The sequence below is a fragment of the Onychostoma macrolepis genome, chromosome 01 (genome assembly GCF_012432095.1).
Source record: "Onychostoma macrolepis isolate SWU-2019 chromosome 01, ASM1243209v1, whole genome shotgun sequence".
NCBI lineage: Eukaryota > Metazoa > Chordata > Actinopteri > Cypriniformes > Cyprinidae > Onychostoma > Onychostoma macrolepis.
Genome location: NC_081155.1, coordinates 6,842,749 through 6,866,143, shown reverse-complemented (window position 1 = coordinate 6,866,143; position 23,395 = coordinate 6,842,749). Strand labels below are relative to the sequence as shown.

The following is a 23,395-nucleotide window of genomic DNA, read 5'->3' as shown; positions in this document are numbered from 1 at the left end:
AGCACAAAAAATAAAAGATACAGTTTTATGTTCAAATATATTATACTGTGGAGTTTTCCATAAGAATAAAGTCTGTTAAAATACATTATAGCACTGATTATTTCCTACTATTTTCTACATGCATTATTCAAATTAGTTAATACAAAAATGTCAATAAATTATTTTTCTGACCAAGTCTCTATCTGCTTTCCCTGGGTTTTACTGTAGAATTTGGGAGAAAATGAATGCCAGTCTGACACAATGTATTATAACACACCTTCACATTTAGACAGGCATTATTCAAATTCCTTTACATTTAACAAGAAAATTGGAATTAATTCTTCTTCAGGACACCCAAGACTCTGTCTGTGTCAAGTTTCATGAGATTTTACTGTAGAATTTGGGAGAAAATGAATGCCAGTCTGACACAATGCATTATAGAACACCTTCACATTTAGACAGGCATTATTAAAATTCCATCAGAGTTAACATGAAATTTTCAATGCATTCTAATTCGGGACACCCAAGACTCTGTCTGTGTCAAGTTTCATGAGATTTTACTGTAGAATTTGGGAGAAAATGAATGCCAGTCTGACACAATGCATTATAGAACACCTTCACATTTAGACAGGCATTATTAAAATTCCTTCAGAGTTAACATGAAATTTTCAATGCATTCTAATTCGGGACACCCAAAACTCTGTCTGTGTCAAGTTTCATGAGATTTTACTGTAGAATTTGGGAGAAAATGAATGCCAGTCTGCCACAATGCATTATAGCACACCTTCACATTTAGACAGGCATTATTCAAATTCCTTTACATTTAACAAGAAAATTGGAATTAATTCTTCTTCAGGACACCCAAGACTCTGTCTGTGTCAAGTTTCATGAGATTTTACTGTAGAATTTGGGAGAAAATGAATGGCAAAGTCTGCCACAATGCATTATAGAACACCTTCACATTTAGACAGGCATTATTAAAATTCCTTCAGAGTTAACAAGAAAATTTGAATAAATTCTTCTTCAGGACACCCAAGACTCTGTCTGTGTCAAGTTTCATGAGATTTTACTGTAGAATTTGGGAGAAAATGAATGGCAAAGTCTGCCACAATGCATTATAACACACCTTCACATTTAGACAGGCATTATTCAAATTCCTTCAGAGTTAACAAGAAAATTTGAATAAATTCTTCTTCAGGACACTCAAGACTCTGTCTGTGTCAAGTTTCATGAGATTATACTGTAGAATTTGGGAGAAAATGAATGCCAGTCTGCCACAATGCATTATTACACACCTTCACATTTAGACAGGCATTATTCAAATTCCTTCAGAGTTAACAAGAAAATTGGAATTAATTCTTCTTCAGGACACCCAAGACTCTGTCTGTGTCAAGTTTCATGAGATTATACTGTAGAATTTGGGAGAAAATGAATGGCAGTCTGCCACAATGCATTATAGCACACCTTCACATTTAGACAGGCATTATTCAAATTCCTTCAGAGTTAACAAGAAAATTTGAATTAATTCTTCTTCAGGACACCCAAGACTCTGTCTGTGTCAAGTTTCATGAGATTTTACTGTAGAATTTGGGAGAAAATGAATGCCAGTCTGACACAATGCATTATTACACACCTTCACATTTAGACAGGCATTATTCAAATTCCTTCAGAGTTAACAAGAAAATTGGAATTAATTCTTCTTCAGGACACCCAAGACTCTGTCTGTGTCAAGTTTCATGAGATTTTACTGTAGAATTTGGGAGAAAATGAATGGCATAGTCTGCCACAACGCATTATAGCACTGACCAGTCCTTGACATTTAGACAGGCATTATTCTAATTTCTTCAGAGTTAACAAGACATTTTCGATACATCCTTCTTCAGGACACCCAAGACTCTGTCTATGTCAGCTTTCACTGTGTTTTAGTGTACAAATGTGTAATATTCAAAAAAGACAAAAAATGTGGTCCAAAACACTAAAAATCTATTAACATGCATATTAATAATGGACATTATAAAAGATACAGTTATATTATCTTCAAATATATTATACTATGGATATGGAAGATTATATGTTGTGTATTTAAATGAGATTAATGCAATCAATGCAAAAGCAACAAAATTAAAAAAACAATATTATGCAACAGTCCTCTCTTCTGATCATTACTGATGACTTATAATGATTAAATGTAAAAAAATAAAAATTTAAACACATTACCCTTAAAGTTTACATCAAGCGTGAAAATTCACTAGGATTCAAAACACACCATCACACTCATAAGGGTGAAAAGAAGCATTTTGCATTGTTTTTATTAGCATGTCAAATTCCTAGGTGTCTCTTTTACAGAAGCAGTCTCCACCACATATTGTTTGCTTACAAATGTTGAGGGTCTGAGTGGTCAAGCCAGTGCTCATCTACTGTCTTTACTTCTCTGACTTGTGTTGCAGATATTTTTCTCTTTAATAAAGAACACGGTCAGAGACAGAGTCTTTTGAGATTTTACTCTTGCAAGAAGGTCAGACAATACAGCAGTGAGCTCTGCAATATGTGTGACAAAAATAAGTGAACATGGTTCTCTGCTTTTATACCCCTTTGCCCCATGTTTTCAATAGCTATCTCCCAATATGACTATATGGCTAAGCAAGCCTCATGAACATATTCGATATGTTTCATTTCTCACGTCGCGTCTTCCCAAAAGCATCATGATATCCTGTTTTTCCTAAGCAAGCAAGAACAAGCAGGTTATTGTGACATATTCTCGTGCAAGGCAGAGAAAGGCAGAAGCAGGCCTCATAGGCCCTGTGCTCAAACAGTTATATGATGTTATATGATTACTTGTGATATAAAAGAATATTGGAACATGTGAATATGAAATATATATGAGTAAATATGAATAATATGCATATAGTAAATATATGTAGGCTAAATATGATAAAATTATACATTTCTCACACAATTTCCCCGTTTTAGTCATTCTTTGACAAGTTTAAGGATACATATTTATCAGAACATCGAGTGCATGTGCTCCTTTAAGGCTTTAACATACCCCTTCATTAGCTGATAAGTGAAAAAGACATCACAAGCTTAAGGCATTTTTTGTGTGAAGAAAATTATATAAATCTCCTGACACATAGCCTATCTCATCTCTTCATCTCTTCATTAACCTTCTGTTTACAGTACCTCATACCATGGATACAGACCTGCTTGTACCCCTTTCATTAAAGAAATTTCTGTTTACTCAGTCTCAGAATCAGTAAAATAAATAGTGTCATGCATAGGTGGTTTTGGTACAAAGGATGGTCCCGGATGCACAACTGCTTTCTGTGTCAGGGATGAAAAACTCCGAAAACAACAAGGTAGCACACAAATCAGCAGTATTATCCCCAATGCTACAGGTAAACATGTACGAAACAGCCAATTTCCCCAACCTCCCCACAATGATATCAACCACGCAAACCATAAATCATCTGCTTTCACTCAAAAAAAAAATGATTTGGTCTAAATTAACATTTTATGTAATTCAATTGCATAACAATTTTTCCATCCATTTAGATTACATAGTTTTAACATAAACAGATCAATAAACTTAATATGATTCATATCCATCAGTCATACGTGAATGAAACAGGTAAGATTTATGTAATAATTCACAGCAAAGTCCCCACACTGCTCAGTGTTCATGTGTTTCCACACTACAGAGTGTTCAAGTAGCATTGAAGCAGTGCTGGAGTTAAGAAGATATTTATGTGATGATTGATCATTAATGATGAACAGCTGCTGTTATCAAGAAGAATCACAGAAGGAAAGAGAAACACAAGAACTACAACTGACCTCAGCCACAGACGAAGATGAAATCAACTGAAATAAAAGAAGACATTAAATCCCTCAAGATCTGATTAAACAGCACCAGACTGACCAGATTGACTTTATTTCTGTCAGACTTCTAGAGAAGCTCTTATTGAGAATTAACAGAGGTTTAGATGCTTTGTTTTGTTTGAAATCACCATCAAAGAGACCAGTGTTTCCTTTTGTTGAGCTCTTGACCCTTGACATTTTGGTGTTAATATTACACTGGTTGTTTTAATTGTGTGATCATTTAAAACACACTTAGCCAGCAAAGCCAAGTAAAAAAGAGTTGTGGGTAGATGATTCCTGATCTCATTTCAAGTCCAATTTCTGATTACATAGACATCATACGGTTTTAGATTTTTTCGTAGCTTCATGTCTTGCAGTATTGTAAATATCAGATAATTTGAATAATTTACAAATCACTTTGTGCACATAAAGTTTTCATCTGCAGCAACTCAAAGACCACAGACATCAAGAATCAGTGTATGAATCTCAACAATGGTGACAGTGAAGAAAATATTCAGATAAAACTCTGAACATCACAAAACAAGCTACTAAAAGTCACAACTATAACAGCATACATAAAATAAAATAGTAAGAATAAAAGAAAATAATCAGACAATTCAGCTGCGTTGTTTATTCATGCTGCAATGCATGCTGGGATACATGGGAGAGTCTTGTACTATGCTGGTACCCAGCATGCATTGCAACATGAAGCATTTTGTCACCATTGTTGAGATTCATACGCTGATTCTTGATGTCTATGGTCTTTGCATTATTACAGATGAAAACTTTTTGTGCACAAAGTGATTTGTAAATTATTTAAATTATCTGATTTTACAAGACTACTAGATCTGAAGCTATATAAGAAATCTAAAGCAGTACTACATCCATACAATCAGATGTTGGACTTGAAATGAGATCGGTGGATCATTTGCCTACAACCCTTTTCTTTTTTTTTTCTTAGCTTTGCTGGCTAAACTAAGTGTGTTTTATATAAACACACACACACAGTTAAAGCAACCAGTATAATATTAACACCAAAGTGTCAAGAGCCCAGAGCCCAGAGCCCAGAGCCCAACAAAAGGAAACACTGGTCTCTTTGATGGTGATTTCAAACAAAACAATAACGCATCTAAACCTCTGTTAATTCTCAATAAGAGCTTCTCTAGAAGTCTGACAGAAATAAAGTCAAGCTGATGCTGTTTGTGAAGCTGTTTAATCAGATCTTGAGAGATTTAATGTCTTCTTTTATTTCAGTTGATTTCATCTTCGTCTGTGGCTGAAGTCAGTTGTAGTTCTTGTGTTTCTCTTTCCTTCGGTGATTCTTCTTGATAACAGCAGCTGTTCATCATTAATGATCAATCATCACATAATTATCTTCTTAACTCCGGCACTGCTTCAATTCTACTTGAACACTCTGTAGTGTGGAAACACATGAACACTGAGCAGTGTGGGGACTTTGCTGTGAATTATTACATAAATCTTACCTGTTTCATTCACATATGACTGATGGATATGAATCATATTAAGTTTATTGATTTGTTTATGTTAAAACTATGTAATCTAAATGGATGGAAAATTGTTATGCAATTGAATTACATAAAATGTCAATTTAGACCAAATCATTTTTTTGAGTGTATGCATTGTGGCAGACTGGCATTCATATTCTCCCAAATTCTACAGTAAAACCCAGGGAAAGCTGACACAGATAGAGACTTGGTCGTTCAGAAAAATAATTTATTGACATTTTAGTATTAACTAATTTGAATAATGCATGTAGAAAATAGTAGGAAATAATCAGTGCTATAATGTATTTTAACAGACTTTATTCTTATGGAAAACTCCACAGTATAATATATTTGAACATAATAAAACTGTATCTTTTATTTTTTGTGCTTTGGGGCACATTTAATTCATAACCGCTGAAATATATGTCTTCGTCAGCTTTTTGGCCGCTCCGTGTCTCCGTACCGTAATACTACAAATAGACGTGCATCAGAATCCAGGTGGCGGCTCACTTGACCCGGTGTTCACAGATGGCGGCTCACTTGACCGCGGTAGATCAGGGAGGGGAACTTTTAGATCAGTTATTCTGATTTAAAAAGTGTGATTGAAACTATTGAGGTTTCTAGCTAAATTTAAAAGAGGATATCATTTAAGTATTTGGGGAATTTTTTGGTTATTTATTTTGTATATTGGTTGATATTTTGTTTTGGGGAAAGCTTTTATATTCTATTTGCCAAATTTGTTGGTTTAAATAAACCAGGGCATTATCCTATTTTTTGCTAAACTAAAAACTATCTCTGGGTCTCATTATTTTAAATATTTTATTGTCAAAAGGTTTTACAATTAATTTATTAGAAACTTATTAGGTACACCTTCCTGGTATCCACCTGAACTACACCGAACCCAAGCACCCACCATTCTCACGTAAGTAACCATCAGAGTGGTTATACGGGTGCTACATGCGTATCATCAGCATAGCTGTGATAGGCAATTTGGTTCTTTCTCATTATTTGACTTAGTGGGAGCATATACAGGCTAAACAAGAGCGGTGCAAGAATTGAGCCTTGTGGGACTCCGCATGTCGTGGACGTCCACTTTGACTTATGCTCTCCTATACTCACATAATAACATCTCCCTTCTTAATATGACCTGAACCATTTGAGTACCATCCCAGAAAGCCCGATCCAGTTTTCCAGTCTCTCTAGAAGTATGTTATGATCAACAGTGTCAAACGCAGCACTAAGATTTAGTAGTACCAGAACTGATATTTTGCCTGAATCAGAATTGAAGCGAATATCATTTATTATCTTAATGAGTGCTGTCTCTGTGCTATGATGTGCTCGGAAACCAGATTGAAAATTGTCCAGGTATCCATTTAAGTTTAAGTAGTTGTTCAGCTGATTAAAAACTACCTTTTCAATAATCTTACCTATGAACGGAAGATTTGATATTGGTCTATAGTTGTTCAACATTGTGTTATCAAGATTGCGCTTTTTCAGAAGGGGCTTAACAACTGCAGTTTTCAGGGAGTTTGGAAAAGTCCCAGAAAGAAGTGAAGCGTTCACCACTTCTAAGAGATCTGCTTCTAAACAGTTAAGCACACTTTTGAAAAAAGATGTGGGAAGTGTGTCAAGATAGCAGGTTGATGACTTAAGGTGCTGTACTATTTCTTTCAAAATTTTGCAATCAATTGCTTCAAAAACAGACATAGTCACTTCTTTTTGAAATTGCGGTCGAATCTGTGTGACCTCTGCAAAAGTAGATATGCCAATCTCCTTTCTGATATTATTGATCTTCTCAGAAAAGAAGGAAGCAAACTCATTGCATTTACTGTCGGAGAGCATTTCACTGGGAATCTGACTTGGGGGGTTTGTCAGTCTCTCCACAGTAGCAAAAAGAGTGCAAGAGTTGTTCAAGTTACTGTTTATAAGGTTTGAGAAGAAGGTCTGTCTAGCTGTGGCTAGTTCCACATTGAAAGCATGAAGGCTATCTTTATAGATGCTATAGTGAATTTCAAGTTGTGTCTTCCGCCACATCCGCTCAGCTTTTCTGCATTGTCTTTTCATACTCTGAACTGCTGTTGATTTTCTCCATGGTGATTTTTGTCTGCCATTCTTCTTGCAGACCCTTCTCGGAGCAATATCATCAATAACATTCTTAACTTTTGAGTTAAAGGAATCCAGGAGAAGATCAACAGAGTCTGCAGAAATGCTTGGTGTTAAAGATATAGCCTTCATAAATAGCGCACTGGTGTTCTCATTAATGCATCTCTTTCTGACAGAGACAGATCTAGATTCAGTGGTAACAGAGATCAATATATCAAAGAAAATACAGAAGTGATCAGATAGTGCCACATCCTTAATAACAACGGATGAAATGTTTAGACCTCTACTGATCAGTAAATCTAGAGTGTGTCCACGATTGTGTGTGGGTTCATGCACATGCTGGATCAGATCAAAAGTGTTTAAAACAGTAATAATTTCTTTTGCAGTTTTGATTTCTGCATTATCTATGTGAATATTAAAATCCCCTGCAATAGTAAAACAGTCAAACTCTGACAAAATCATTGATAACAGTTTTGTGAACTCTGTAGAGTATTTTGGAGGCCTGTAAATAATGATAAACAGAATGCGTGGAGCACCTTTCAGCACAATACCTAGGTATTCAAAAGACAAATACTGACCAAATGACACTTGCTTGCATTGATAAACATCTTTAAATAGAGCAGCTACACCTCCACCTCTCCTAACAGTCCTGCAGACACTTGTAAAGTTAAAGTTAGGAGGGGCTGTTTCATTTAGGACTGTTGCACTGCAGCTGTCTTCAAGCCATGTTTCATTTACCCAAGATGGCGGCGCGAGTACATCGCGAGGCTCTGGGTCTCTCCAGATTTTGCAATTTTGCGGTATTTTTCTTACTCATCTCGGGCCTGTTCGTGCAGAACAGTTGTGCCTTTACATCGTACACCCGTTGTGAGCTTTTGGATATCGGTTTGCGAATTTCCGACACTTTTATGGACAATCTTCGACTCCTTCCTGAGATCGCTAGGACACCCGAGGCTATGCACCCTACCCGGCCGGGCGGAAGTGCTCGCAGGCGGCGTCGAGATCGTAAACAAAGGCGGGGAAGCGGAGGACTAAGAGCTAAGCTAAGGCTAACACCACACCGGCTCTCTTTACCCAGCATTTTCCTTGCCAATGTACGGTCGCTAGTGAACAAAATGGAGGAGATTCGACTCAGCATCACACACAGCAAGAAACTTTTGAACTGTAACGTCCTAATCTTCACGGAAACCTGGTTAAACAGCGGAATACGGACACCGCTATTGAGCTAGCGGACGCCACACACTCGGGCGGATAGAACATTAGATGGCTCGGTAAGACCAGAGGTGGTGGATTGTGCATTTACATTAACAAAGCTTGGTGCACAAACTCTGCTATTGTTGGGAGTCATTGTTCAGCTAACCTTGAGTTTCTCATGGTTAAATGTAGACCGTTTATCTACCGCGGGAGTTCACTTCCACCATTATAACTGCAGCCTATATTCCCCCGGATGCTGATGCCAAGCTTGCTATGAAAGAACTTCACGCAGCCATCAGTAAACAACAGACTGATCACCCGGAAGCGGCTTTTATTGTTGCAGGTGACTTTAATCACTCAAACTTAAAGTCAGTGCTACCCAAGTTTCACCAGCATGTTTCCTGTCACACCAGAGGAAACAAAACCTTAGACCATGTTTACACAAACATGGCTGGAGCTTACGTTGCGACACCCCTCCCCCACCTGGGACAGTCAGATCACCTTTCTTTGTTCCTCACCCCCAAATATGCACCCCTCATCAACCGTGTGAAGCCATCAGTGAAGACCATCAAAGTGTGGCCTGCGGGGGCAGATTCCACACTCCAGGAAAGGTTTCTACACACAGACTGGAGTATGTTTGCTTCTCAAGCCACCAGTGGCGCTCACACAGACATTGACTCTTACACCTCCTCTGTATTGGATCATATCAATATCACCATTGACAGTGTTACAACCCAGAAACAGATCACCACATATCCAAATCAGAAGCCTTGGATGAACAAGGAAGTGCGACTCCTGTTGAAGTCACGCAACACTGCCTTCAGATCAGGAGATGCACAAGCCTACAGCACATCCAGAGCAAACCTGAAGAGGGGCATCAAAAGGCCAAGCACTGCTACAAGCTAAAGATAGAGGACACTTTTCCAACTCTGACCCTCGGCGCATGTGGCAGGGCATTCAGGCCATCAGTGACTACAAACCCACCCACTCCACCCCGCAGCCACTGATGTCAACTTCCTGAACGAGCTAAATTACTTTTATGCTCGCTTTGAAAGAGACAACAGAGAAACTGCCACCAAGCTCAATCCCTCAGATGACCACCCACCAATCATACTCTCCTCCACAGATGTCTGCAAGGAACTGAACCGGATCAGCGCGCACAAGGCTGCTGGACCAGACAACATCCCTGGTCGTGTTCTCAGGGCATGTGCGGAGCAGCTCGCTGGGGTTTTACAGACATTTTCAACCTGTCTCTTGCCCAAGCAGCCGTACCAACATGCTTTAAATGCACTTCCATTGTGCCAGTGCCAAAACACTCTAGTCCGAGGTGCCCTAATGACTACCGCCCTGTAGCACTCACACCCATCGTCATGAAGTGCTTTGAGCGGCTGGTCCTGGAACACCTAAAAGACTCTCTACCATCCACATTGGACTCACACCAGTTTGCATACCGTAGCAATAGGAGCACAGAGGACGCAGTTTCCATGGCACTGCACTCTGTGCTCACTCACCTGGACAATAAGAACACTTATGCACGTATGCTGTTTGTTGACTTCAGCTCAGCATTCAACACTGTCATCCCAACCAAGTTAATAGCCAAACTTGGAGACCTGGGCATCAATACCTCAATGTGTAACTGGATTTTGGACTTCCTGACCAACAGACCCCAGAATGTTCGATCAGGATTCACCTGCTCCACATCCATCACACTTAACACTGGTGTACCACAGGGCTGTGTGCTAAGCCCGTTTCTCTACTCCTCTTCACCTCTGACTGCAAGCCTGTGTATGGATCTAATTCCATCGTCAAGTTTGCAGACGACACCACGGTGATTGGCCTCATCAGTAACAACGATGAGACTGCCTATAGGGAGGAGATCCAGCACCTGGCCACATGGTGCACTGAAAATAACCTGCTCCTCAACACCACCAAAACGAAGGAGCTCATCGTGGACTTCAGGAAGGAGTCAAGAGACACACGACACCATCCACATCAATGGAATGGCTGTTGAGCGTGTCTCCAGTTTCAAGTTCCTGGGGATCCACATCTCGGCGGACATGTTGTGGAAAACCAACACCTCCAGCCTGGTCAAGAAGGCTCACCAGCGCCTCTTCTTTCTGAGGACACTGAGGAAGAATCAGCTCTCCTCAGCTATCCTGGTGAACTTCTATCGCTGCGCAATAGAAAGCATCCTGACCAACTGTGTCACAGTATGGTATGGGAGCTGCTCTGTTGCGGAGCGCAAGGCACTGCAACGGGTGGTGAAAACTGCCCAGCGCATCACAGGGACTCCACTACCTGCCATTGAACACATCCAGAGGAAACGCTGTCTGCATCGAGCTCGCAGCATCCTTAAGGACTCCTCTCACCCAGCCCACAGACTGTTTTCTCTCCTGCCCTCCGGCAGGCGTTTCAGGTGCCTCCGGACCAGGACCAGCAGACTAAAGAACAGTTTCTTCCCCAGAGCTGTCTCCTTGCTGAACTCTAACCCCCGTTGATCCACTTCCTCATATATTATTAACTCTTCTCTCCTACCTCACATCTGCCTTATTTGCACTACTGAATGTAAATTTTATTACAGTAACAACTGTTTACTTTTGTATCTTGCACTACCATACCTAAATTGGACTATGCTCATTTGCACTGCCGACTGTTGTTACATTATCAATGCTTACATTAATATTTTGTACAGTTAATCACTTCCACTGCACTTTTACACCTTGTTTATAGTAACAGTCATCTGTATATATATTATATTGATAGTACATATCACCTGTAAATTCTGCCTATAGTAATAGCCATCTGTATATTTATTCACTATACACATTCACCTGTAAATTCTGTATATTTATTCACTATACATATTCACTTGTAATTTCTGTATATTTATTCACTATACATATTCACCTGTAAATTCTGTACATTTATTCACTATACACATTCACCTGTAAATTCTGTATATTTATTCACTATACATATTCACCTGTAAATTCTGTTTATATTAATAACCATCTTTCTATATATATTTATACATATACTCAGTACATATCCTTGTCCTGCACTTATTCAACCATTGTATATACTGCACTTGCTACTATTGCACTTCTGGTTAGACCTAAACTGCATTTCGTTGCCCTGTACCTGTACTTGTGTAATGACAATAAAGTTGAATCTAATCTAATCTAATCTAATTTAGAAACATAACATCCAGGTTGTTTGTGGTTATAAAATCATTGATCAGAAATGATTTATTTTTTAGTGAGCGAATGTTTAAAAATGCTAACTTGATGGAATTACATTTTGTCTCTACAGCAATCTTAGATTGACGCATTACAGGCCGCAGATTAGATCAGATTAGATCAGATTAGGCCGCACTAGTCAACTAAATAAATATAACATGGCAATGAATGCACTTTTGGAAGTTGAATGTAAGGGAAATGTCATTTTGGAATTTCTGTGGTTTAATGCAGTGTTTCCCAACCTTTTTTCTGCCGTGGCACAGTTTTGATATGTAAAAAATCCCACGGCACACCACTAAGCATTATCATTTTTTATTATTTTTTTTAAATAGAAAGGGGAAAAGGTTTTTTTTTTAAACATTAATAATTAAACATTGCGTCATCAGAGTTGGTATTTTGGCTTTATATATGATCAGACACTTGCACTTAATTTCTGAAAATCATACACATATGGAGTTAACAAGGTTTTTGACGACAGAATGACAGGAGATCTGTGTTTTGTCCATCATTAGAACGTCCGCAAATGAGGCAATAAATTAACAGGATCACGTTTTAATCAGTTTTCAGGTTATAAAGTTCATTGTAGCCAAATGGGCGCTCAGTTTCTCTTGTTGTTTAATACATTTGGCCAAATCTCACGATATAAAAGACGAACCGCTATGCACAGGATATTTAAAACGTACAAAAGTGTATTGGCTACAACTAGACAGCAAATGCTAAGACTCTGCTCTTTAAACACACAAAACATTAGCATTTATAGACAGCGTTTCTTGAGTAAAGGAAACGCTGTACTTATTCAAACATCAGTTCTTTATTTACTCTTGCATTGCGAAGAAGTAGACGTCCGTCTTCAAACGGGGCGGTGCTTCATTCTTAATGGCGGCGGGGTGGAGTTATGAGGTTTAACTGACAATTTGAGGATCCAATGGCGTTACGAGGTTTAGTCACAAGCTCTTTTGAATGCTTTTCATTGGTTAAATATGTGTAAAACCCACAAACAGACATAACGATGACCAATAGCACTGATTTAAAATCAAGTATAGGTCTCTGCAGCAAAGTAATGGGAGTTACCAGATCGGGGCGTTTTTTGACCATGTTACTTGATTGGCTGACGTCATAGTGACTGTAGGTTTAGGGGTGAGGTTAGGTCAGGGGGATCATTTTGATTGCATGATTTAGAAACACCCAGCAGTTTGAAAACGCCCAGCAATTCACAAACACCCACTTTTGCTCTGCAGAGACCTCAATCTCTTTAAAATAATAATAACGAAATACAATGGAGATAAGAAGTTTTTGTTCATTTTCCACGGCACACCCGACAACCTGTCACGGCACACTAGTGTGCCGCACAGTGGTTGGGAAACACTGGTTTAATGTGATGTTGTTGTTTATGTTCTTGTTCATGGTGAAATTTTATTTTATTGTTGTAATTAAATTTAAAGCATTAACAAGATAATCTGTTGAATTAATTTTGGGGGGGCGATGATTGAATGTGGGCTATTTTTAGTCCATTGCCTGCATATAAGATTAGTATTGACCAAGGCTGTCATATGTGGATCAACTTACTTTGGTGTGTGTTTTCAACAGTTTCAATATGAAAAATAACTTTTATATTGATTCAATGGATTCAAACAAACAAAAAAAAAAAAAAACATGTCATGGATTTATTGCATTTTGGGGAAAAATAATCAGTTTTTATAATAAATCTTTGAAAATCAAAATCTATATTTGAATTTTATTGAATTATATTATGTTATTATAACTTAAAGATGCTATGTGAAAGTTTGAAACAGAAAATAGTGGTTTTCATCTTGCCACTTTCTTGGTAAAGAAAACACATTTTTACTCAAATTAATCAAAATGGATTTATAGCGTTTTGGAACCAAACTCTTCACTTGGACATACAGATGAAGACTAGCTTGATTATAACTTTGCATGCAAATGTACTAGCTTGTGGTTAACTAGCATCAGTGCTCTAATCTTCCTCTTTCCTGTCAGGGCAAACCAACATCACCATTTGTGCAAAGAATAACCAAAAACAAAAACAAAAAGAAAAAAGAAAAAAAAAAAGAAAAAGAGAGATAATTTTGCTCTAGGTCTAATTCTTAATTGACTCAGAAAACAAGAAAATAACATATCTGTATAGACACACACTTTAACATATTGGATATAAAAAGCGCATTAAACTATATAATGAATATGTCTTTATTATATCTGTTGTTAAAGATGATCATTTGTACCAGAGCTATTTGTAATCATCATACAAAACCGCTGCTATATATATATATATATATATATATATATATATTTTTTTTTTAATGGACTTTTAAGCCTTACGGTTACTGAGATACAGTCCTGTGACAACTAGCCCCAACCAATATCTAATACATCAGATATTTGACAGAATGGTTATAAGATCATGCACTTACCTATAACCAGTGACAGCACTTCAAAAATGATCAAGATGATACCAGCAACTAGCATCGGTGTTTTCACACCCTAAATGTCATGTGATTAACACATTCTATTTTAATATTATTTTGACACCTCAACTAGTACTGATAAAGCAGAAGACTTGTTTTAGCAGATGACATTACACTAAAGGCCAATGAAAGCTGAACTGAGGGAAAACTGATGTTAGCTCATAAAGATGTTCCTGTTGTGTTTTCAAGCTTGGGAATATCTTAATGTAACCAATTGCATACATTTGGAGACGACAAGGAACCTGTGCCTGAGAGACAAAAAAAAAAAAAAAAACATTGCTTGAATATCTATAATTTGCATTTGCAGACCAGCCGTCCTGGTTTGAGAACTGCTGGACCCAGGATTGTGAAACACTGGAAGGTACTGCATCGGCAGAGACTGCAATACGCTGTTCATTTACTAAACCTTCAATTCATTCCCAGATTTCTATGAATCAATCAATGAAATAAACAAAGAACTTAAAACATGCTGATGAAGCAGAATCAATTCATCTGAAGTTTTTGATTGTATGAGAACTTATAAGCTTTTCATTCTGTCAGTAGCCTCTAAATATGGCCATAAATAGTTTTCTCTGTGGTGACCTAGGTGTGAAAAAAAAAAAAAAAACGTGAATGTCAATAATGTGATCTTCATGAGAAATGGAGCAACAACAAGCGACGTCACACCAGGGAGGAAGAGGAAATCAGTTCTGTCAGTTCAAAGCTTGAGGCCTTAAAACTGAACTGCAGTAGTAAAACATGAGAAACATATGCTGCTGTATTGCAGTTATGCTGCAAACTCACCAGCTGATATCAATGAGAGTTATACAATAAACAGTGACAACTGCAAAATAGTGTTATATTAAAGATCGTATGATACCCAAGACAGTTCACTCATACCGAATGGGAAAAACTGCACAGCCAATATGACGTCTCTAGTAATGGAAGTCCCGCCTTCTAAATAAAACGGCCAATCAGCAGTTAGTAAAGCCATTGCATCACTGCAGTTTCCATTAGAAGCTCCAGTTCCCATAAAAACAGTTCTGAGATGCAGGCTTGGGACTGCAAATGTGCATTGGCTTGGTTGCTACAAGTAAGTTAAAGGGAATGAAAATTAGCCTGTGTTTTACTCACCCTCGAGGCATCCTAGGTGAATATGACTTTCTTCTTTCAGACAAATCACGGCTTCCGCATACGACATTCAGTGGAAGTGAGAAAAAAAGTGTTTATGACGTTTGAAATATGGATATTTTTATTATAAAAAACGCATGGATTCGCTGTAGGAGGCCTTCATTCACTCCCCGGAGCCGTGTGAGACACGGTTTGTTACGGATGTGCGTGCTTTATTCAACGTGTTTTGGACTGTTGAACAAAAACACCCGCCCACTGCAATGATAGAGCTTAGAAGAGCCAGGACAAATTTAATATAACTCTGACTGGATTCGTCTGAAAGAAGAAAGTCATATACACCTAGCATGCCTCGAGGGTGAATAAAACGCAGTATTGTTTTCATTTGAACCCTTTAATAGTGGAAACTCGGATTTGTGAGGAGCATGTTTTTGAAATGTGTTTTCACTCTGCAGTATTGCTCGGAGCGGGAAATTGAAAGCGTGGAGTGGAGATGCAGCGTTCATGAGGCTTTGAGTGGTTAAGGGAATGTCTCTCACTCCACTCCACCTATTTACATTGATCCAGTTCAGCTTTCTGTCTGTGTGTCGGTTATTCACTCATAAAGTTACTTTCATCATCTTAGTGGAAATACAAACCAAACCTCAAGCTGAAATGTAAGTTTCTATATACAAAGGACTTTCTTATTGAAAAGTTGTTGTTCAGAACGACAGCAACATAGCAAGTTAATACTGTGGAGTATTATAAGCACTGTAATAATATTATTTATTTTTAAATATATTAATAATAATATAATTATATAATGATAATAATAAAACAATCTTTGTTATTCTCTAAAAGTTTCTAAATGTAATGCTGTTTAATATTTGTTGTACTGTTCAGATGAACTGAATAGCCGCGTTTCCACTGTAGGGCCAAAAATGCCAGGGCCAGTCGTGTTTCCACTGTCACTTCCGGGGCTTGATCGTGCCTCGTCGGGGCTTCCTCAGGGCCAATGGCCAGGGATTTTTGGCCTGAGGATGAGGAAAACCTTGGGCCGAAGAAGGCCAGCTCGGGCTTGAGGAGTGGCTAGCATGAACAAAGGCAGAGTTTCTCCGCGTCTGGAGAGCATAAGTGTCGCAGATTATTTTATATAGTTAACAGCTACAACACCAGCATTAAAGAGTTTTAAAATAATTTTAGCTCAAAACTCACTTTCTGACAACAGCGAGTGTTTGAAATAACTTGTGATCAGATGTGGATTATGATGACCATAAAATGCAGAAATATCTCTAAGCGATGCACGCTATAGCCATAGTAAACATAGTACCGCTTGAAGAAATCAGACAAATCATATAGACCAGTGCTTCCCAAACTGTGGGCTGTGTAGCGGTATTGCAGGGGGGGCCATGACTAGGCTAAATCTATATATTAAAATAATTAATATATTTTATTATGAAGGCGAAAAAGACGCAACTGAATATGTGTGTCCTTTTTGTGAAATAGGCTAACAGTAAATACTACTTTATTTCTGTGACTAATTTTCAACTCTGACAAATTAATTATGATAAATGTATCACTTATTATTGTAAAACTGGTATAACATTGATGCTTTCGGATTTAAATCTTTCAGTAAACAAACAAAAACAAAAAATGCAAAGAAATAGCCGTTTTTGTGATCCTGCTAGTTCCAGTGATTTATTTCAGATTAGTTTTCAACTTCTCTTTGGTGGTGAAACGATGGGGTTGTGGGACTTGTTCCAGAGAGGTGTGTATAGGGTGTTTTTTTATGTGAAGCGCTGCAGAGCTTCTGGCCCGACGGTGGAAAAGCAGCGTGATTTTGGGTTTGGTGCTACAGGTCTGAGGCTATTAGCTGTGCCTGGCTCGTTTAAAGCATTGGCCCAACAGTGGACAAGCGGCTAATAACAGAAAAGTGTACAACTGAGCAGCTACAGCCTGCCTTTAATGCAAAACATGAACAATATACATCAGATTAAAAACATTAAAATCTAAATGAAGTAGGCATTAAACATGATATAAAGCATGAAGGAAAACACACTTAACCCTTTGGTGTTGCTCAGTCATTTTAGACTGGAAAAAAAAGGTTTTAAAACATTTTGAAAATTTATTGGAATGGCATGAAAATCGATGGCTTTTATGGCAGTCACTATGTGACCGCAGACAAACAAACAAACCAAAAAATTGTGGACTTGATTCATAAAAGCTAAATGGTCGTAAAAAAAGAATAAGTAAAAAATATTCACACTTGTGTTGTTCGCTGTCAAAAATGACCGCCAATGGAAATGAATGGGAAATATGCAAAAATACAAAGAATGTTTTTGTGTATACAATATACAAATAATTCATGATGCAGAAAAAAATATGCACAATGAAGGGGCGACACTCTAAAATATCAAGAGTGCAAACTAGACACCCCGCCCACACACACAGACCAGACACACTTACAGTTTATGAACTAGTGTGACTGTAACACAAAGCATGTTTCTGCAAATGCATGAAATAAAATCAATAATTCAGCCACAATGCAGTAAAAACACAGACACCAAGGAAGGGGTTACACTCTGAAACATCAAGAGTACAAAACAGACAGACACACACACACAACACACTGTTATCCACACACAAATTAACTTGTGTGGTTGTAACAATATGGAAAAATTGAGCTAACACTCAAATAAGATATTGCTCTCTGACAAAGCATCCTTGAAAACATTTCAAACCAACAGTTAAAAAAATAAATAAATAAAATAAAATGGAACTTCTCAAAGACAACTTTTTGTAAAGATTTAAATATATTTCCAAATTGACAACGTCTAATGTCTAAAAACTAGAGAATTCATAAGCCTTTTATATAGAGCTATAATGTATTGGCTAAACTATAGTGGCTAACCAAGTTTTTTTCTTATTCTACTCCATACAGATGGCAATAATCAGACCAGATAACTTCAAAAATTGGATTTTAAAGGCATCGTCTCTATTTTAACATAAATTGAAACAGTAATAGAAAATAATTGAAAAGTAACAGAAAATATTAGAAAAAAAAGTGTTTTCAATGAAAAATAAAATAAAATAAAATACATATATATATATATATATATAGAGAGAGAGAGAGAGAGAGAGAGAGTGACATCACACCATTCTCATACGGTGATCCTCACAGTGTGAGTAATATGTGAGATCATTGTGAACTCAAAATGTTGAGCAGGTTGAGAGGAGACAGTTCAAATATCAGTCGCCGGGGGACATTCTACTTCCTGTTTCTCAACACTATCACAGAGATATCACAGTGCTCTCACATGATGAGTTCACAAGTGCACGTCCAGCTAACAGATTTCTGTTATAAGAACCTTCTCCAAACATACAACTGACTTCCAGACACAGCCTTCGATGAAATCAACTGAAATAAAAGAATCACCAGCTTCTCTCATTATTAACCAGACTGACTTTATTTCTGATATCTACAAAAGCGCTTATTGAGAATTAGATGTTTTATTGTTTCGTTTGATGTTACCATCGTGGTGAGTAGTGTTTGCTTTAGTTGGGCTCTTGACCCTTGACTTTATAACATTATATTTTTTTTGGGCTGCTTTAACTGTGTTTGTAAAGCACATTTGTTATGGCAAGTAACACCAAAAAAAAAAAGACTGCAGTCAGGTGATATTGGTTTGTTGTTGTTAACAACAAAATCATCACTTATATTCAGTGTGCTGTCTTTGTGAAGTGTTATTAATCTGAACATTTTAATTATAACGGCTTTTTGATTATACAGTACAAACAGTGTAATTTATGAAAGAATTTAAAAGTAAAATTCACAAACATTTTGAACTATGGTGTCACTTAAAAACAAAGAGAGACATCAAAAATCGGTGTATGAATCTCAACAATGGTGACAATCAAAAGCTTCATGCTGCAATGCATGCTGGGTACCTAGTCTCTGTGCAGTGAGTGCACTTTGACTTCACATTAGTATGAGCTCACAGTGAGGGCGCTGTGAGGTTACACTTTTAGCTCACTGTTACCTCACATTGTGACCTCATCACGAGTATCCTGGGAGATCATGGTGACATCACTGTGAGATCAAATTGTTGACTATGGAATGCCAATCCTGCCATATTTATAAATAAATAAATAAATGTACAAAGAAATGTAAAAACGCAAAAATAAATAAATAAATGTACAAAGAAAAGTAAAAAAGCAAAAATAAATGATTATTTATAATTTTATTTCCTTATGTATTTTCTTCATTTTTTTCCACATTTATTTATTTATTTATACATTTATTTATTTCCACTTTTATTTATTTTCACATTTATGTATTTATTTACATATTTATTTCTATATTTCCACATTTATTTATTTATACATTTATTTATTTTCACATTTATTTATTTCAAGTTCAAGTTCAAGTTGAGCTTTATTGTCATTCTGCTACATGTGTGGACCTATAGTGGAACGAAATGTCGTGTCTCGCAGGACCACGGTGCTACATACTAGTTAGACATGAGATACACATACAGCAATGCAAATATAGGAAAAAAAAAAAAGAAAAAAAACACAATAGGGCTATACAACAGTTTAACCATCTGACTATACATTTACTATAAATACTATAACTACTATACCTAGTTGACTACACATACACAAACTGAGACTGTACAAGAACTTTACATAAATACTGTACATGAAATAGTGCTAAAGAGATATTTGTACATGAAATTGTGCAGGAAATATATATTTTTTACATTAAATTGTTCAGAAGAGAGATTTTGTGGGAAGCAGCGCATAGTGCAAAAGAGTTAGTAGTGCAATGCTCCAGTAAACATTATTTTGTAGTGTAATATTCAAGTAAACATATATTATCTTATTGAGTCTTTGTTGCAGGGAGTGTTTACAGAAAGTGTCTAGTGTGCATATAGTGGGACGAGTGCGTTACTACAGGTGGTTTGTATAGCCCACTCACCTGTGTGTAGCACACCCAGAATTGCACTTAGGAGAAATTTGTCAATAGTTAGTTATAGTTGGGGGGCTGAGGTGTTCATGGTTTCAGAGCGGGGACAGGGAGATTGGAGTTAAGAGCTCTCACAGCCTGGGGAAAGAAGCTGTTGAGCAATCTGACAGAACGAGCTTTGATACTCCGGTACCTTTTTCCTGATGGCAGGAGCTGGAAGAGGTTGTGGGAGGGGTGGAGGGAGACTTGCCCTTTTCAGCCGATGGAGAAAGTAGAGGCACTGTTGTCCCTTCTTGTTGAGTGACGTGACGTTGGTGGTCCAGGTGAGATCCTTTGTGATGTGCACCCCCAGGAATTTAGTGCTACCGACTCTCTCCACGGTTGAGCCGTCGATGGTCAGTGGGGGGTGGTCAACAGAGTTTCTCCTGAAGTCCATCACAACCTCTTTTGTCTTACACACATTGAGGGACAGGTTGTTAGCACCACACCATTCAGCCAGCTGTGCCACTTCCTCTCTGTAGTGCGTTTCATCATTGTTGCTGATGAGGCCTACCACAGTTGTGTCATCAGCAAACTTGATGATGTGGTTGGAGCTGGACTTGGCAGTGCAGTCGTGGGTCAGCAGCGTGAGGAGCAGCGGGCTGAGCACACAGCCTTGTGGGGCCCCTGTGCTCAGTGTGGTAGGTTTAGTTTGTGGATGAGCTGTTGTGGGATTATTGTATTGAATGCTGAGCTGAAGTCGATGAACAGCATTCTTACATAGGAGTCTTTCTGTTCGAGGTGAGTAAGAGCTAGGTGGAGAGTGGTGGATATTGCATCGTCCGTGGAACGGTTTGGACGATATGCAAACTGGAATGGGTCCAGCGTGCTTGGGAGACTGGACTTGATGTGATGCATGACTAACCTCTCAAAGCATTTCATCATGATTGGGGTCAGTGCTATGGGACGATAGTCATTCAGACAGGACACATGTGACTTCTTTGGTACTGGGATTATGGAGGTGGATTTGAAACACGTGGGGATGACTGCCTGGCTCAACGAGGTGTTGAAGATGTCTGTTAAGAAATTTGTCAGCTGTGCAGCACAGTCTCTCAGTACACGTCCAGGTATGTTGTCAGGGCCCGCAGCCTTTCGGGGGTTAATCCTGGATAGGGTCTTCCTTACATCGGCTGGGGAGAGACTGAGTACCTGGTCGTTTGGAGATGTGGGTAGTTTCTGTGCAGGTGTGTCGTTCTGTATCTCAAATCGTGAGTAGAAGTGGTTGAGTGCCTCTGGTAGGATGTGTCATCGCCACTGGCCTGTGGCGGGCCTTGTAGTCAGTGATGGTCTGAATGGCTTGCCACAGGGTCCGAGTGTCTTTACTGTCGCTGAAGTTGTTGTTGATATTTTAGCATACTGATGTTTTGCCTTCTTGATGCCATGAGACAGATTGGCTCTTGCTGTTTTGAGGGCTGCTTTATCTCCTGATCTGAATGCTTCATCTCTGGTCTTTAGCAGCCCACGAACCTCTGCTGTCATCCATGGCTTCTGGTTGGCACGTGTGGTGATGGTCTTGGTGACTGTCACATCATCTATGCACTTTTTGATGTAAGCAGTCACAGTTTCAGTGTACTCCTGTAGGTCTGTGTGGTTGTTGTAGGTGGCTGCCTCTTTAAACATGTTCCAGTCTATGTCCTGGAAGCAGTCCTGCAGTGCTGAGGTAGCATTTTCTGGCCATACCGTGATTTGCTTTTGAACCGGTTTGGTGAGTTTCAGAAGTGGTCTGTATGCTGGGATTAGCATAACAGAGATGTGGTCCGAGTACCCGAGGTGGGGGCGGGGTTCAGCTTTGTATGCATTTGTCTCTATTGTATAAACAAAGTCCAGTGTGTTATTTCCCCTTGTTGCAAAGTTCACATGTTGGTAGAACTTTGGCAAAACTGTCTTTAAGTTTGCGTGGTTGAAGTCACCGGCTATGATGAAAAAGCCGTTGGGGTTATTTGTTTGTTGTTCGCTGATGGCGCTGTACAATTCACGAAGCGCGTCCTTAGCGTTTGCACACGGGGGGATGTAAACCGCGACAATAACAATGGCCGTGAACTCCCGCGGCAGATAGAACGGTCGACACTTCACAAACATAAACTCCACCAGCGACGAACAGTGTTTTGATACTAACGCAGCATTGTTACACCATTCTTTGTTGATATACACACACAAGCCACCGCCGCGAGTCTTACCAGACAGTGATGAATCTCTGTCCGCTCGGTAGCAGGTTAGCCCTTGCAGCTGAATGGCGGAGTCCGGGATGTTGTTCTTTAGCCATGTTTCAGTGAAAACAAACACACAACAATCCCTTGCCTCATGCTGTGTAGACCGACTGAGTTGAATTAAGTCCAGTTTGTTTTCCAGAGAGCGAACGCGTTTGAGAGCATGAGTGTTGGAAGAGCCGGTCTTGAGGGGTTAGCCCTTAGCCTGGCTCAGATACCTCGCGCCACTGCGCCCCGTCTCTCTCACACGCATGCGCCGCCTTGTGCGGCTGGCGTCAGTAGGCGAGGCCGCGGTCTCGAGGTCCGACTCAGCAGTAAACAAAGGCCTCGTAGCTTCTCAGTAGCCGCGGCGAGTTTGTGTTTGTATGTGTTGTCGATATCCAAAAGGCTTTGGCGATCATAGATGTATCCCGGAGTGATCTCCAGATGAATTAGCGGTAAATTGACATTGTTTGGAGATGAACAGACAACATTAAAAGACATAAAAGCACCGTCTTTGGGACCCGGAGAAGCCGCTGCGTCTGAGCGCGCCGCCATCTTGGATTTTTTCATACATTTTCATACATTTTCATAAATTTCATACATTATACATTTCTTTGTCCGTAGGGTAATGAGGAGGCGTGTTTTACGTCAGGAAAAGCAATCGAGCCAGAGTAGTCGAGGGGTAAGCTTGAGGCCACAGTGACACCTTGTGGTGCCCAAACGAAGTACAAGAAGTGTAGCCTACATGACGCGC

The 23,395-nt window shown here is 38.7% G+C and overlaps 1 protein-coding gene across 1 annotated transcript in view; it reads right to left on the bottom strand.

Moving 5' to 3' along the window:
* Nucleotides 1-23,395, bottom strand: part of LOC131536612 (B-cell receptor CD22-like) — a 62,352-nt gene that overhangs the window by 21,969 nt on the left and 16,988 nt on the right. The gene's annotated exons all lie outside the window — the stretch shown is intronic.